This window comes from Paroedura picta, chromosome 8 (genome assembly GCF_049243985.1).
Source record: "Paroedura picta isolate Pp20150507F chromosome 8, Ppicta_v3.0, whole genome shotgun sequence".
Lineage (NCBI taxonomy): Eukaryota > Metazoa > Chordata > Lepidosauria > Squamata > Gekkonidae > Paroedura > Paroedura picta.
The window spans coordinates 47,177,330-47,192,873 of NC_135376.1; the positions used below are offsets into that span (position 1 = coordinate 47,177,330).

The 15,544-nt window shown below is 41.3% G+C and overlaps 1 protein-coding gene across 2 annotated transcripts in view; it reads right to left on the minus strand.

Annotated features, from left to right (window-relative positions):
• The window catches only part of COL17A1 (collagen type XVII alpha 1 chain), a 75,129-nt gene extending 70,051 nt beyond the window's left edge, over positions 1 to 5,078 (minus strand). For both annotated transcript variants that reach the window (XM_077349626.1, XM_077349625.1), the window contains exon 1: positions 4,873 to 5,078. The gene's annotated coding sequence lies outside the window, so the exon portion shown is untranslated. The remainder of the gene's footprint in view (positions 1 to 4,872) is intronic.
• Positions 5,079 to 15,544: the final 10,466 nt, after the last annotated feature.

The window sequence follows — 15,544 nt, forward strand, 5'->3', positions numbered from 1 at the left end:
CACAATTAAGTCACTATGGCTACATAGCCAGTCCTCTCTACCTCTGAGGCCTTTGAGACATCCCTTCATGTACCTGGTACCTAGGCAAGAATTTGTTGCCAGTTGAGAGGCAGTTCGTCAACAGACTGTTAATGTTCCAGTTATCTAGGTCGGACACTGAAGATTATTATAGCTGACACAGAGGTTTCAACAGGGCTAAAGTACTAAGAAAAATTTACATGGGTATTCTTAAAAGCCATATTTAAACCTTTCAGTTACTTTTTCTGTCACACATGAATACTGTTTATGTAGAAGATAATTGAGAAACCAAATTCAACCGACAGTCCAGTTGATGTTGGCTTTTCCTTTGCATACAGTCAATTTAAATGAGTATGTTAAAATTACTGATTTCCAAGCTATATTGACAGCAGGATTTTATTTGGGTTTGACCAAGATTCTGGGTTTCAGAGCCAGTTTCCAGATCTGGAACATATGAAATAAACATACCCACAAAACAGTGTGCAGAATGCCATTCGGTTATCTATAACTACAGCCACCTTCCACAGTTTTAGGTTAGGCAATGAGCAAGCATTTATGTCAGAAGGCATAATACCCAGGTCAGCTTGACATCCAGCACCTGGCTTTGTAGAAACTAACTGTTGCTTAAATTAAACAAAGTAAGGGTTGTAAGAGGTTAACTGCAAGTCATACATGCTCTGAGCAGGCCTGGTCCTAATGTTTTCTCCTCCATATCCAGCTAGTAAAGGTAAAAGGTAAAGGTATCCCCTGTGCAAGCACCGGGTCATGTCTGACCCTTAGGGTGACGCCCTCTAGCGTTTTCATGGCAGACTCAATACGGGGTGGTTTGCCAGTGCCTTCCCCAGTCATTACAGTTTACCCCCCCCCCCAGCAAGCTGGGTACTCATTTTACTGACCTCGGAAGGATGGAAGGCTGAGTCAACCTTGAGCCAGGCTCATGGGCAGAGCTTTCAGACTGCATGACTGCTGCCTTACCACTCTGTGCCACAAGAGGCTCATATCCAGTAGTATAGGTTAAATGTTTCCATAAACATGCTATGGTCTTCTATGTCCCTGAATCAGGTCAAAAAATTGTGCAAAGTTCTGATGCAGATGATAACAATAGGTGTCTCATCCATAACTCCTATGTTTCCTTTAAAAGTAATCTAAAAGAAATTTGAAAATTAAATGGAATGAATTTTTATTCACTGGAATGACTTTTCTTCACTCTAGGTTGTCCCTACTTATAGCTAGCATAGGATATAATACTATTAAGAAAGCAATAGTCTTTCTCTCCCATTAATTAATAAGTAAAAATAGAATATTCAGCTCAATGAGCCATCACTGAGTCTCTGTATATCAGAAGCACAGGAAATGTTTTTCTATGCATACAAGTAGTGAATAAATCGATGATATAGAATAAGTTTGTGTGCAAATGCTTTCGAATTAATATGCATGCCAGCTTTAGTATTAGTATCACTCACAAGCACTTCTCAGCAAGAGCCAATTCTTGTACAAAGCAAGCAGAGCAAAAGGAGGTGTAGGTAGGCTCACTTCACTCACAAGGATTGGGGATTATAACACATGCTCTAATAAGCAATGGAAGGCAAGAGGCTCAAGGGTGTTGCTGTTATAGTGCACTGGCTTTGATCCCTTGGACCAGAGATAATTCACTGCTCGTTTAGATCCCTCCAGCTTGCTAGCTCTTTGGCTGGCAGGGAAATGAAATATTCTCAAAGGATTGGTTTGAAAGGCTTGAGGTATTTGCTCAAGAAATGCTAAGAATGGAACTTCAGATTCTTGTAGAAGAAGAAGAAGAAGAGTTGGTTCTTATATGCCACTTTTCCCTACCTGAAGGAGGCTCAAAGCGGCTTACAGTCGCCTTCCCATTCCTCTCCCCACAACAGACACCCTGTGGGGTGGGTGAGGCTGAGAGAGCCCTGATATCACTGCTCGGTCAGAACAGTTTTATCAGTGCCGTGGCGAGCCCAAGGTCACCCAGCTGGCTGCATGTGGGGGAGCGCAGAATCAAACCTGGCATGCCAGATTAGAAGTCCGCACTCCTAACCACTACACCAAACTGGCTCTCACCAAACTTGTCTCTGTAAACAGCATGGATGAGCCACATTTTCAAATGTTCCCCTCTCGCTTCTGGTGTTGTATTCTCTTGGCCATGGATGCTGTCAAAGTCTGAGAAGGAATTCAGAAGAATGGAAGTTTGGTGGGTGACCTTGGGCCAGTCCCATACTCGGCCTAGACTACCTCACAGTGTCGTTGTGAGGAGAAAATGGAGGATAAAAGCGGGGCATAAGTGAAACAAGGAAACAAATAAACAAGGATTATAAGCACAGCTTAAACAAGGTAATTTGAGGAAGTTCTTCATTCATTTAAAAAATGTTCACTATGAGTGGATTAAAAATGATGAATTTTAAAAGAATTGTTCTTGTTTAGTTCCTAGATCCGAAGCTAGCAGGAGGGTAATAGACAGTTGGTTAGGAGCAAATCATTCCTTCTCCACTCTTTTTTCTCCTTTAAAAAAGACAATTCCATCTTCCTTCAACTAGACAGGTTAGCTGCTGCAGCTCTTGCTTAAAGGCTTATTTGCCTCTGCTGGGAAACTATTAACCTCACCTAAAACAATAACTCCAGATAGATGACAACCATTCCACTTGGGAAGTATGTCCTGTAATCAGACTAATGTGCAGTGTTTGCAGCATCTCTATAAGGTGGGGTAAATAGGATCAATAAGACATGTCCAAGAGACCTTAGCCACGGAGAGATGCTACCCAGTGGAAAAAGTGATGAAAAGTCCCAACCCAAAAAAGTACCTTCCTTTCCCAAAATATAGTGATGGATTCCATCTATGCTACAATGCTTAACTTGCTAGAAACTCTTGCTGGCTTGATGTCCAGGCCCTGCTATTTCACTCTTCTGCCAGTGGACGGCCTCAGAAGCAGCTTCCGAAGTTCATCATGGGCTGCCATGAAGAAAATAACTCTGAGGCACTTCCTTCTTACAATGTTTTGCACCTAATTCAGACTCTCAAAACACCCACTAGAACAAGCCTTTGGAATGCAGCATAAAACCCCAAGTATGTTGTCTGAAGTTCTCTGTTGCGCCAGGAAGCTTTAGTGCTGTCAAAAATCTTAACCCCAACATATTATTATTTTCCATGAAAGTCTCCAAGCCGTTGATCAGCAGGCTGTTTCCAATCCTAATTAGATACACCACTGTAAAGAGGTTACATCACAGGGAAGGAAACGGTCAGGTAAGGTAACGGTGGATCTGCATTCCCGGATCTCACCTGGCCATGTGATACAGAATAGAGATTTCTATGGCATTTAAGCTCCTGAACTTTATCATTCACATGCACTCGATATTGACAGAATCTCTAGGGAGTTGGGGGAATATGAAGGAGTCTACACAAGGCAACCTTGACCAGAATAGCCCAGGCTAGCCTGGTTTCATCAGGTCTTGGAGGCTAAACAGAGTTGGCCCCGTTGGTGCTTGGATGGGAGACTACCAAGGAGGTCCATGGTTGCTATCCGGCGGCAGGAAGTGGCAAATCATCTCTTTCCCAGAAAACCCTATGAGGATCAGGGGAAACCCTATAAGTCAGCTGCACCTGGACAGCACCGTTCACCACCATTCCAAAAGGAGGACCCTCAGCAACCAGTTCTCTTAACCCATTATCTCATGTTGCTCATGCTAAGACATGCCATAAATAAGGAGCCAGAACATGCCAGATGTGTTATGCCAGAGATGTTCATAGGGCAAAGAATATGTCCTGTATGATACATGTAGCCAGCTCATAGAACTTATCTATACCACTTAATATCCCTCATAGACAACTTCAGCTCAGTTTAAAAATTTTGGGTCCTTTGACCTGACATATTCCGGGTGATTATTTGAAAAATTTACATCTAGAAGAGTAGATGTAGAAGTATTCTTGCATGATATTATTTAGTAGTGTTTATCAAATTATTTCACTGTTATTTTCACCTTTTAACAGATGTGAAGGATGAGAGAGAACATACCTAAGGTTATGAGCAATGTTAGTTGCAGGAGCCAGTAGGTTTTTAATTTATGAAATAATCCTATGTTGAGAATTAATAATGACTTTCAAATCCTCCTAGCTGGGTGTATATTAGGCTAATTTTTGAATGATCATAGCTCAGTGTCAGCTTTTTAACGGTGTACTGGGGAGAAAAGAGCAATTCCTGGCAAATTACTGTTTGATGATTGAAATAACTAACCCTGCCACCTAGACTGTCTTACGAAGTTATGTATACTTCCTTTGCTGAAAAGGAGTGGCAAACATATGCAGGGGCACCATTACCTGCATCCACTGTCCACAGAGCCCACTCATCGTAATTCCATTTTTGGAATGATGGCCTACTGTATCCACTTCCCCAACCCATATATAATTCATTCTGTCCCACAAAGCAATTGGTACTGCTTAACCTAGGATTCTAACACAGGATATCTATTCATTCACTAACCATCATCATCTGGGTGTCTTTCTAGTGTTACATTTCTATCCATACATCCTAAAGCCAATTAAATTTATCTCTAAGAACATAAGCATGAGGTTGGTGCATTCAGAAGGAAAGTGTTTACCCGACTTAGTTGTATTTTTCAGAGTATTGGTAGAAATGCCACTTTCCCCTTGAAGCCTATTAAACTCTGCTCTGCAAAATCAAATTGGCCCAGGATTATTTTTTTCTACATCAGATCCTTTTTTTATGCAGAATGAGATTTTGTTCTGGAGCCCAAAATCAGCATCCAGAATTTGTCTGGGACTATCAGTTATATGCACAATTGGTATTGGTAACTAGTTTTCTTCCAGCATTCCCTTTATCATGCATTACATACCTGAAGAGCTTCTGCCGGTATTTCTTGCTTTTGCTTGCTTTCCCCTCAAACTCTTGTTCCAAGACCTTTTCTGTAGCACCCCTTCAGTCGTATGTTGTTTCTGTGTGATCCCCAGAGAATGCTGAGTTTGTCCTCTATTTAAGCTATTTTATCCCTGCCTCTCTGAACACGCATGTTCTCTTTCCCAAAACTTTTCATCCAAACAAGTCCAGACAAAGGTGTGTCATGATTTCCTGCCTTACTCCACCCTATCAATTATCTGACACAGCAAGGGAGAAAAAAATCTGCCTTCAGGAATCAAATTTAACTGCGGAGAACAAAGCATCAACCTACAGGCTCAGAGAGATTAACTATATAGAGGCATGCCATCACAGAGGTACAGAGTTTCAAGGAACCAGCGAGGTTGTATATTTTAGTTTATATTCATTTATTTTTGTATAAGCTTTCTATTCTGCCCTTTCCCAGAGGTTCAGGGCAGATTACAATGATAGAACAACAATTGCATAGAAAAATGCATTTGTGCATATATAATCAAACCTCAACTGGCTAGGAATTCCACCAGGATGGGGCCAAGGTGGAAAAGGCCCTTGTCCTCATGATAGCCAAGTGGATCTTTTGGGGGCCCAGCACCACCAACAAGTTGCACAATGATGAATGCAGCATATGAAGGAGATTATACAGAGAGAGCCAGTTCCTCAGATATGACAGCCCCAGACCCTATATTGAATATATTCCCGTACCAGGGAAAGAAACATCAATATCTTGACGTTACAGGAATGTCAATGAAGACAGAATAAATCACCGAATAAATCAGAAGGTATGGCAAAACAAGAACCTTAGGATCAAGGTACATGTGATTCTGTGCTTACCTGTCAAAGTATTTGTGGAATGTTCTACTTTTCTTATACCAGGCAATAAACTCACAGACTGCATTTAAGGTTGCCAATTTTTAACTTTCAAAATTCTAGTGTGTATTGTATGAACAGGAGGTGGAACATGAGGCATGGCAGGAGACACTCAGGAATGTGGGTGTGAAAATCCCAACAGCTGCCATCATCCATCTTAACACCTTTTGCTCAACAAAGCCTGTGGGGAGGAGCTGTGGAGAAACCATTCACAAACAAACCTTGCCACTTCACATACAATAATCTATTAAACTATTAGGGGGGCTGAGGTTAGCCACCTGAATAGATTAAACATGTGCACTAAGCAAATCATTTGTTAACCAGGACCCCAGTTTTGAGCATATGTACCTGGTACTGAGGACCCAGGGCAGAATGTGGATTCTGTTGGTGTACTGTCCACCCCACAGCCCAACAGTCTTCAAGAGTAAACTGAGAGGTAATCTCAGATTTGGAGCTGAGGACCCTGACATTTGTTATCTTTGGGGACTTCAATGTTCCTGCAAAAACTGCCCTATCAGAAGTAGTTCAGGACTTCGTGGCTGCCATTACAACTATGACACTGTCCCAGAACATTCTGGTGCCTATGCATACAGTCAATCATACATTTGATCTCTGGACATGTGAAACGTTGAACAATGAGATGGATGGGCAGAAGGTTAGCGCACACTAAAGAAAAACTCAGAGCAAATGCAGCTGAATGCAGATGAGAGAATATTATCATACCTACTTTGTGGTGGGGATGGCAATTAAGAGAGCTCACTTCTCTGTTACCATTGTATCTGCACAATGCTGTCTGGCAGAACTTGTCTACACACCAGAGGATGTTGACTTAGAAAACATACAAGTCCGGTGTAATTCCATTGTAATTCATTTTGCAATAGAATTGTTCCCATTTGCCATAACTGAGACAACCCAGTGGGACTGGTTCAATCTCAGGTTGATACTGGTGCATAGTCTGGTCCTAGTTGTGTGTGGATGACAGTTGGTGAAGCCTGATGAATTGGACAAGGTGCTTCAGCATGTGTGGCACACAAAACCCAGTCTTGATCCTTGCTCCTCATGTTGGCTGGGTTGATTAATTGGGTCCAGAAGGCAATAAGTATAGTTCCAACTGCTAGTAGTTTTAAAAACCCACCCAAATAAAATGTCCCTGGTCCCCAACAATCAAAATAACTACAACCCAAGCAATAATACTTGGGCAAGGTGCTTGAGTGGGTGGTAGCTGCATAGTTTCTGGCTGACTTGGATTAGATGGATTATCTAGAATCATAGAATCATAGAATCATAGAGTTGGAAGGGGCCATACAGGCCATCTAGTCCAACCCCCTGCTCAACGCAGGATTAGCCCTAAGCATCCTAAAGCATCCAAGAAAAGTGTGTATCCAACCTTTGCTTGAAGACTGCCAGTGAGGGGGAGCTCACCACCTCCTTAGGCAGCCTATTCCACTGCTGAACTACTCTGACTGTGAAAATTGTTTTCCTGATATCTAGCCTATATCGTTGTAATTGAAGTTTAAACCCATTACTGCATGTCCTCTCCTCTGCAGCCAACAGAAACAGCATCCTGCCCTCCTCCAAGTGACAACCTTTCAAATACTTAAAGAGGGCTATCATGTCCCCTCTCAACCTCCTTTTCTCCAGGCTGAACATTCCCAAGTCCCTCAACCTATCTTCATAGGGCTTCGTCCCTTGGCCCCAGATCATCTTCGTCACTCTCCTCTGTACCCTTTCAATTTTATCTACGTCCTTCTTGAAGTGAGGCCTCCAGAACTGCACACAGTACTCCAAGTGTGGTCTGACCAGTGCCGTATACAATGGGACTATGACATCTTGTGATTTTGATGTGATGCCTCTGTTGATACAGCCCAAAATGGCAATTGCCTTTTTTACCGCTGCATCACACTGCCTAGACACATCTAGACACATTTCAGTCTGGATTCAAGCCTGACTTTGAGATGGAAATGCTCTTGGTCACTCTGATTGATGGCCTTCACCGGAGAGTGATAGGGGAATATGTTTCTGCTGATTCACCTCTCAGAGACATTTGATACCACTGACAATGGTATTCTTCTGGAGATGCTAGTTGGTTAGGGAGTGGGGGCATGATGCTTTGGTGCTTCCACTCTTACTTGTCCAACTGATTCCATAAGATGGTACTGAAAGACTCCTACTTGGTCATGTGGCCTTCATGCTATGAGGCCCTGCAGAGTATTGAGGCCCTGCATGACTTGAGTCTTTAACATCTAACTCCGTGGGTCTGTAGAAGTCTCAAATAGATGCCTGGAGAAGGTCATGGAATGGTTGAGGACCAATAAAATGAAGCTCAGTCCAGACAAGATCAAGATGCCATTGGCCAGTAGAGACAAGTCAGTAGAACTCAGGAACAAGTCAAGTCAGTCTGACCTACAGAGGGTTGCATTTCCTGTGAAGAAGCAGATTCATAGCTTGTGGTTGCCACTGGATCTTGGCCTTTGGGTGGAGGCTCAAATCTGCTCTGTGGCATGTAGTATCAGCTATGTCTGGCTCATCAGCTATGACTGTTCTTCAAGAAGAGCAATGAGGCTGAGCATGTAATCCATGCTCTGATTACATCCGTTAGATTATTATAATGTGCTCTTCTGAAGAATGTTTTGAAGATTTTTCAATGGTAAAAAGTTTGAGAAAGGCTACATTATAATGTGTGACTAGTCCAAGGTTACCCAGCAAGCTTCCACAGTAGTGTGTAGATTCAGACTTGGCTTTCCCAGATGTGAGCCTGACATTCATTCTCATAGTATGTAGTACTGCCGCAACACACAGAAAACTGGCTTTATATCTTCCCTAGCAAGTGCCTTGGTGATTCCCTACAAAGCTATAATACAAAATTGTGGGATTGTTAGTGTCTGTCCTGTACAGCTTGTGGACACTGTAGGTCCAGAACTCCACATACAGAGGGCAGGAACAAGGGAAGCTTGCTATCTCAGAGAGTTGTCTGAATAATGCAAATAATCTGGTCAATATTAAGTTTGGAGATCCAGTTAAGGAAGTCAGATGAAACCATGCTACTAGTGTGGGAATGAATGAATGCACTTCATTGTTTAAAACTAAACATTTAGAGAAAAAATTCTTCCTACTCAAGACACTCATGTTTAAAACCGTGTGTGGAAGTAAGCAAGGCTGGACCCTGGTAGAAATGATCCTAGCACTTTAGCATTTGTTCATCCCATTCAAAATCCATCTTCAGTCATGTGCATAGGTGATATCTCCAAAGATGAATGTGAAACAATCAGTTTGTGAGTAATACACCGGATAGGTGTTACTTGGCACAGACTATTTAGGATTCCAATTCAATGACTGACTTTGTCAATTTCTATAGAACTTCCATGATATTTTTCTTTCAAGTTTTCTTCTTTTAAAAGAAACTGGATGATAATCGATGACTCAGGACTTTTGATAAAGGATTTTTATGTCTAACATTCGGCACTACTTTTAATCATAGTCTGCCCATGGGATCAAGTAATCATCTTGTGCTTGGCTTTATATGCTCTCAGTGAAGGAGAGAAGGTTGTTTAACACATGGGGCAGTACATTCTTGGTGCTGGCACCCAGTCACTGGAATTCTGTACAGGTAGCTATTTTGATCCAAAAGCCAGGTAACCAGATAGACTGAACAATGTTACACAAGACAGTATGAAAACATTTGAGCTCTCTGAAAGGAGTGGTGGGGAGGGAGGAAACAAATGTCAAGCTTTGCTGACAAGGTCTCTTGCTGCAACCTGTAAAAATGGCAGACAGGTTTGGATAGATGAGTGCTGGGTACAATGGATATCAAGCTGTACTGGGGGGCCCATAATGACTATCCCCAATTGCAAATATAAAGGCCAGTGGTTAATTAAATGTTTCTCTAATGGCAAACAGAACACGAGTCCCTTAAAAGGCTAACAATCCAGGAGGGAATGATGGTTATTATCCTCACAGCCAATGCTGGAGTCACTTTGCTAGACAATTTCTCTCAATTCTGGCCATCAGGAACCAAACAAAAGGGCCTTGGATGGTTTTATTCATTGACCTTTGGGTTTGGTGCTGACTTGTTTAGCTTGCAATTGATGCTTCTACAGTTATTGTACCACTTATTTTACTTAATCTATATTCCTATTTTATGAATACTCTACTACTTTATTAGCCTAAATTGGGTGCTCTTTTCATTCCCGTTTTATGCTCATTAATAAAACTATACTGTTGGCTGTTGGCTGTTGGCTGTTGTTGTGTTTTATTTGTTTTTATAGGTTCTGTATTATTGAATATTGTTATCGAATCTGGCCCAAAGTTTTGACATTTTACATCAATTTTTGAGTGTTATTTGCTCCTCTGGTGTTTTTCTTGACCACTTTTCATGCTTTTAAAATGCCACTGCCACTTCCATTAATATCAGTCTTGAGTACATAGTGTCATTTTTAAAAAAAGTAAACCAAATTGAATGCCCACAGGCAGAAAGTTGGCATATAAAATTTCAAAATGGCCATGCAAATAAATAACGACAAAGATAGTCAATAGATGCCCTGCAGGCTGTATATGTTCAAAGGTGTTTTACCTGCCCCACCTGACCAAAAATTTGTGTGTGTGTGTGTGTGTGTGTGTACTTATTGTATATACACATGCAAACTTTTTTTTGCTGTGATCTTTTTTGTGTGCTCCTGTTGTTTGAGGACCACATGACAAAAACACAGTTTAGTCAAGGCATACTAAACTTTTTTGGTCCATTTCATTTTTAGTATAAAGAAACAAGATTTGTTTCCACACAAAGGCATAAACTTTCTCCTGCTTGCCCCAACTCCATGCTGCTAGCTCCTGCTCCTGCCAACCCCCTTCCTCTATCACATCTGGGCAAAGCAGACATGATGAAAACTATGCTTCTGCCCCTTGCCTTCCCTTTTGCTTTGCCAGCTGACCATTACTACAGCAAGGCCCAGGAAAACACTATTTAAAGGTCAAGAAATAAGAGTGCAAGACATATAGGCTTTTGTTCTGCATTCTCCTCCTCTTATTGCATCCCCATGGCCATTCTTTCCGCAGCCAGTCTTCAGTTCCTCCTTGAACTAGATCAAAGAGCTTTAAAAAGAAGTTGGGGGGAGGGGATGGGTTATGCCCAGAACTGGGGACTTCCTGCATCCCATGTGAGGGGAATTCCCTGTTTTCATACAGCCAAGGAAATTTTTATATATATTTCAAAAGTGTTCTGGAAAAAAAAAAACCCAAATGTCATGGCTAATCCTCCCCTAAAGGGGACATATCAGGGAGGACATTCAGATGTAACTATCCTTCTTGCCTCTACATCCAATGAACTCACATCATAGGTGGAAGGGAGGAGTCTGGCTTGATAGCACATCTGATTTGCATGCAAAAATTTCCAGGTTCAGTTCCTGGTATTTCCAGTTGAAAGGATCAGATAATAGGTGTGAGATCCTGACACCTTGTAGTGTGCCTGCTGGTCAGAGTAGACAATTTTGATCTAGAGAACAATGATCTCACTGAACAGAAAGCTCCTTCATGTGTTATCTAAGTGTTTGCATATTTCATCTAGGCCTTGACTGCCAAGTGATTTTAACTTTATTTTAAAACCTGACTGTTCATACCTTGGATTAGTGTTCAGAGAATAGGTCATCGTCTCCACATGATACAGAAAGGCTTAACATACAAAGCTATCTTATGCTAAGGCAGGCATCATTCAGCTCAAGGATTTCAATCGCCAGTATTTCTCTGGATTTTCCAGTGCTTGTTATCTGAGACCTTTTTAACTGGAGATGGCATGACTGAATTTGGGACTATGTTCGCATCTGCCACCAATCCTCTGAGGCAAGGCCTCTCTAAACTATGTGGGAGAGGATGCTGATATTGTATTCTTTATTTGCCATAACACAACTGCATCTTTTAAAAGAAGTCCATTACAAAATGAGATTACCCCCCATGTAAACTTGTTGACTTTGAAAAGTACAAAACAGAATGAAATGCTAAAATCAGGGGAGCTATTATTGCTGTTCATAATCTCAAAGAATACCATGCAGAACAGCAATATCTGCAGCAAGAAAATCCATGATGCTATTCTTACTAATGCATGTCTCCAGCCCATAGTATACAAACAGTTGCTAAGGATACACTTTTGTGATAATCTGAAAGGTTCATACAGAGATGAAAGACCACACCCTAAGCATTGTTGTTTTGTGAACAGTCTCAGCCATGGCAATAGTTAATATGCTGGGCTTCCTTTTTTGATTCATCTAGTGACTCAGAAAAAGAATTGTCATCCATCATTTACACCTTTCATCAGTAGTTTGCAGGGCTACCTGTAACCCATAAATCCACTCTTCACACATAACAGTTGCATGGGATCTGGTACTTCATTTTTCATTCAGATAAAAATCAAGCCCCTAGTCCTCATGGTTGCAGAGAAAACTAAAAATATGTACAGGCATCCTATGGCAAATTCTAAAAGGCAGGTGGCTTTTCTGAATGGCCATAATCCTGCAGATTAGGTGCTGGTTACTTCATGAATTTATGTAATTAACACGATTGAATCAGGCTTTTGTTTAAATGAGGCAAAAGGATAGTGAAATACTTTCTGTGTAGTGAATCTGTAGCTTTGATCATTGTTGCGCATTTGGACCCAGAAACCTCTGAAATTGGTTAGCTACACAGATGGAAGGATTGTACTAAAAACTGAACGGAATCTGGTTTATTCACTTTTGCTCTTTTGTATTTTTATTAACACTGAACTGATTACTTCTTCTTAAAAGGCTTTATTTTTTTTTCCTGCTGGCTCTTGCCTGCCATTGCTACATCTGCTTTCCTTGGGGCACGTAACTTTTGTCTACCAAGTGCAGACTTGCAACAATGGCAGTCTTTTACTTAAAGGCACATTCCGAAGATATAAAATATAACCCTCTGACTCACATGGGTAGAAGAAACTGTGTGCAAGACAGGGCATGAAAAGAAAATATCAAGCAACTCTTTTCCTTATGCCTGCCTCTCACGGGGCACCTCAACGCACCCTGCCTCTCTATTTGGAGCCCTCTGGTGCCTTAGCAGGTAGTTCAAAAGGAAAACAATATTTTCCCTTAGCACATTTGCTCTCACTGGGGAGAAAGGCCATGAAAACCTTAGGGGATGAATGAGCCAAAATGGGGAAGCAGGAAAACAACAACGTTGAATGTGGTGCAGGTAACATGTGTGGACATGGGCTAGCTCTGATCCCCAACTGCAGTGTTATATCCCTTGGACTTCATGGACTGGCTGTAAAAAAAATAAAAATAAAAAGGATAGCCACCTGCTCCAGCACTGGTGAGGCTAAATGATATATCGTTCATCACCCTTGAGCAAAACAAATTCAAAGGGAGGCCTCACTGTAAAGTTACTGAGTTGGAATTTGTATACAGAATTGATGCTATCAGGATTGAGCTCAGTTGGGGCAGGAGAGGGCTAGTTCACTGTAGAAGTAAGTTGTCCTCCTTTGCTATTCATCTTCTTTTCCCAGTTCATCAACAGCAGGGAGAGATCTATACCCACTCTGATGGGAGCCTTTATTCTTTTGACTAAATCTTGTGGGGGATTTCAAACACATACCACAGTTGTTTTGACGTTATAGTCTGCATAATGTTTCATGTAAGTTATAATGTTCTGTGTAAACCGCCCAGAGCTGCAAAGAAATGGGCGGTATAGAAATCTAAATAAAATTAAATAAATAAATAAATAAATTTTCGTTTTAAAATTGACAATACAGTTGGAATATTGTTTTGGGCTGGGCAGGACATCTGTATCTTGGAATGCTGGACGTTTAGGCTGTGTTTTGTAATCATATCCTTTCCCTCCCTTCCATACTTATGTAGGCCATTTCATGTAGCTGATGAAGAATGAAAAGGTTGTATCATTTGCCATTATGATGCTTTGCTGTTTTAGCACATATTATAATCATATCGTCTTATGCTTCTCAGTTTGGTATCTTTATGGTTTGATTGTCATGATAAACTTCAATAAAATCCATAATTTATCACCATTAAACAAATTTTTTTTTAAAAAACATGATGACCTTGCAAACTAAATTTATGAACAATATTGTTTTGTTAAATGGTTAATATCAATTGTTTTAGTGTCTAACCTTCCCATCCTCACAGGAGCTTAAGGTAGCTCATACTGTTTTCCCTTCTTCAGTCTCAGAACAACCATGTAAGTTAGCTTAGAGCAGTGGTTCTCAACCTTCCTAATGCCACAACCCTTTAATACAGTTCATGTTGTGTTGACCCCAACCATTAAATTATGCAAGTGTTCTTTCACAGAAATTAAACCGAAACTGACCAGTGGTGTGAAGATCCATTGTTCATGATTGTATATAAATTGGGTTCCACAAGCAGCCAGCATGGTGTGGTTAGAGTTTCAGACCAGGATCTGGGAGAACCAAGTTTGAATCCTCACTCTGCCATTGATGCTTGTTGGTTGACCTTGGCCTACCTTGCCTCACAGGGTTTGTGTGAGGAGAAAATGGAGCAGACAAGAACAATGTAAGCTGCTCTGAGTCTCTGCTGGACAACTACCTGCTGAATTAAGTACTACTGACTTTTGTTTGTCTTCAATCTACTATCAAACAACACAGAGTGAACCCAAGATCTAACATGATAGGATAGGGAGAAAGGTTTCTATCCACTTTGTCTACACCCTGCATAATTTGGGAGACTTCTGTTATGCCACCTTTTTCCCTCAACTAAAAAGCCACAGATGAGGCCCTGCCTTGTGCAGCAGGAGCTCCCATGGGAATCCTTTGGCTTGCCCTTGTCTGCATCTTTTCTAGCTCTTCAGTAGGGTTTTGGAGATGTGGCAACCACAACTGAACACAGCATTCCAGTTAAGGCTGCACAAGGGATTTTTATTAGAGAATTACCATACTAGCAGTTTTATTCTCAGTCCCTTTTTTGATGACCTCAAACATCAATTTAAAAAAAATCACTACAGCACACGACAAACCCATGGTGGTCTGTCATGCTCAGCTCAGACTTCATCAGTGTATAGGTGAAATTATTTACATTGAATTTCATCTGCTGTTTCACTGTTCACTCAATTTAGAGAAGTCATTTTGGAAGTTCTCACAATCCCCTTGTTTTCATCATCATTAACAATCATCCACAAACTCCACTAGCAACACAGATCCCTGGAGGGTCTCACCACACACCTTCCTTCACAGTGAAAACCATTTATCTTCATTGCTTTTTTAACCATCTCAGACACATCTTCTTATCCCTTCTTATCCCTTGTTAGATTTACTCAGAAGCCCTTGGTACGGCACCTTGTCGAATGTTTTTTAGAAGTCCTGGGATAAAATGTAGCTGAGACTCAACCGGCAGCCGCCCTTGATGTGGTGGAGGGCAGGTAGAAAGGAGGGGGCTCTTTGGTGGAGTGCCAGAGGTGGAGAGGACGAGCATGGTACAGATATGAGTGGGAGAGCATCCAAGGGGAGGAGGCATGGGCTCACAGTGTGTTAAAGCGTGCTACATGCTCAGAATCTAGCCTGGATACTACCAGAACATGGATAGCTGCACAAAAGCTGTATTTGTCCAGAAGTCGTTTCAACAGATACACTTGCCTAAGCTAGCCAAAACCATTTAATACTGCAGCTGCCATCTGGATGAAAGTAACATTATCACTGGGATGTGAACAGACTGATCATGTGAACTCTAAACACAGAAGCAAATCAGTCTGCTAATTATGATGTATTCCTAATCATAGATTAATGGTAAAGAAACATA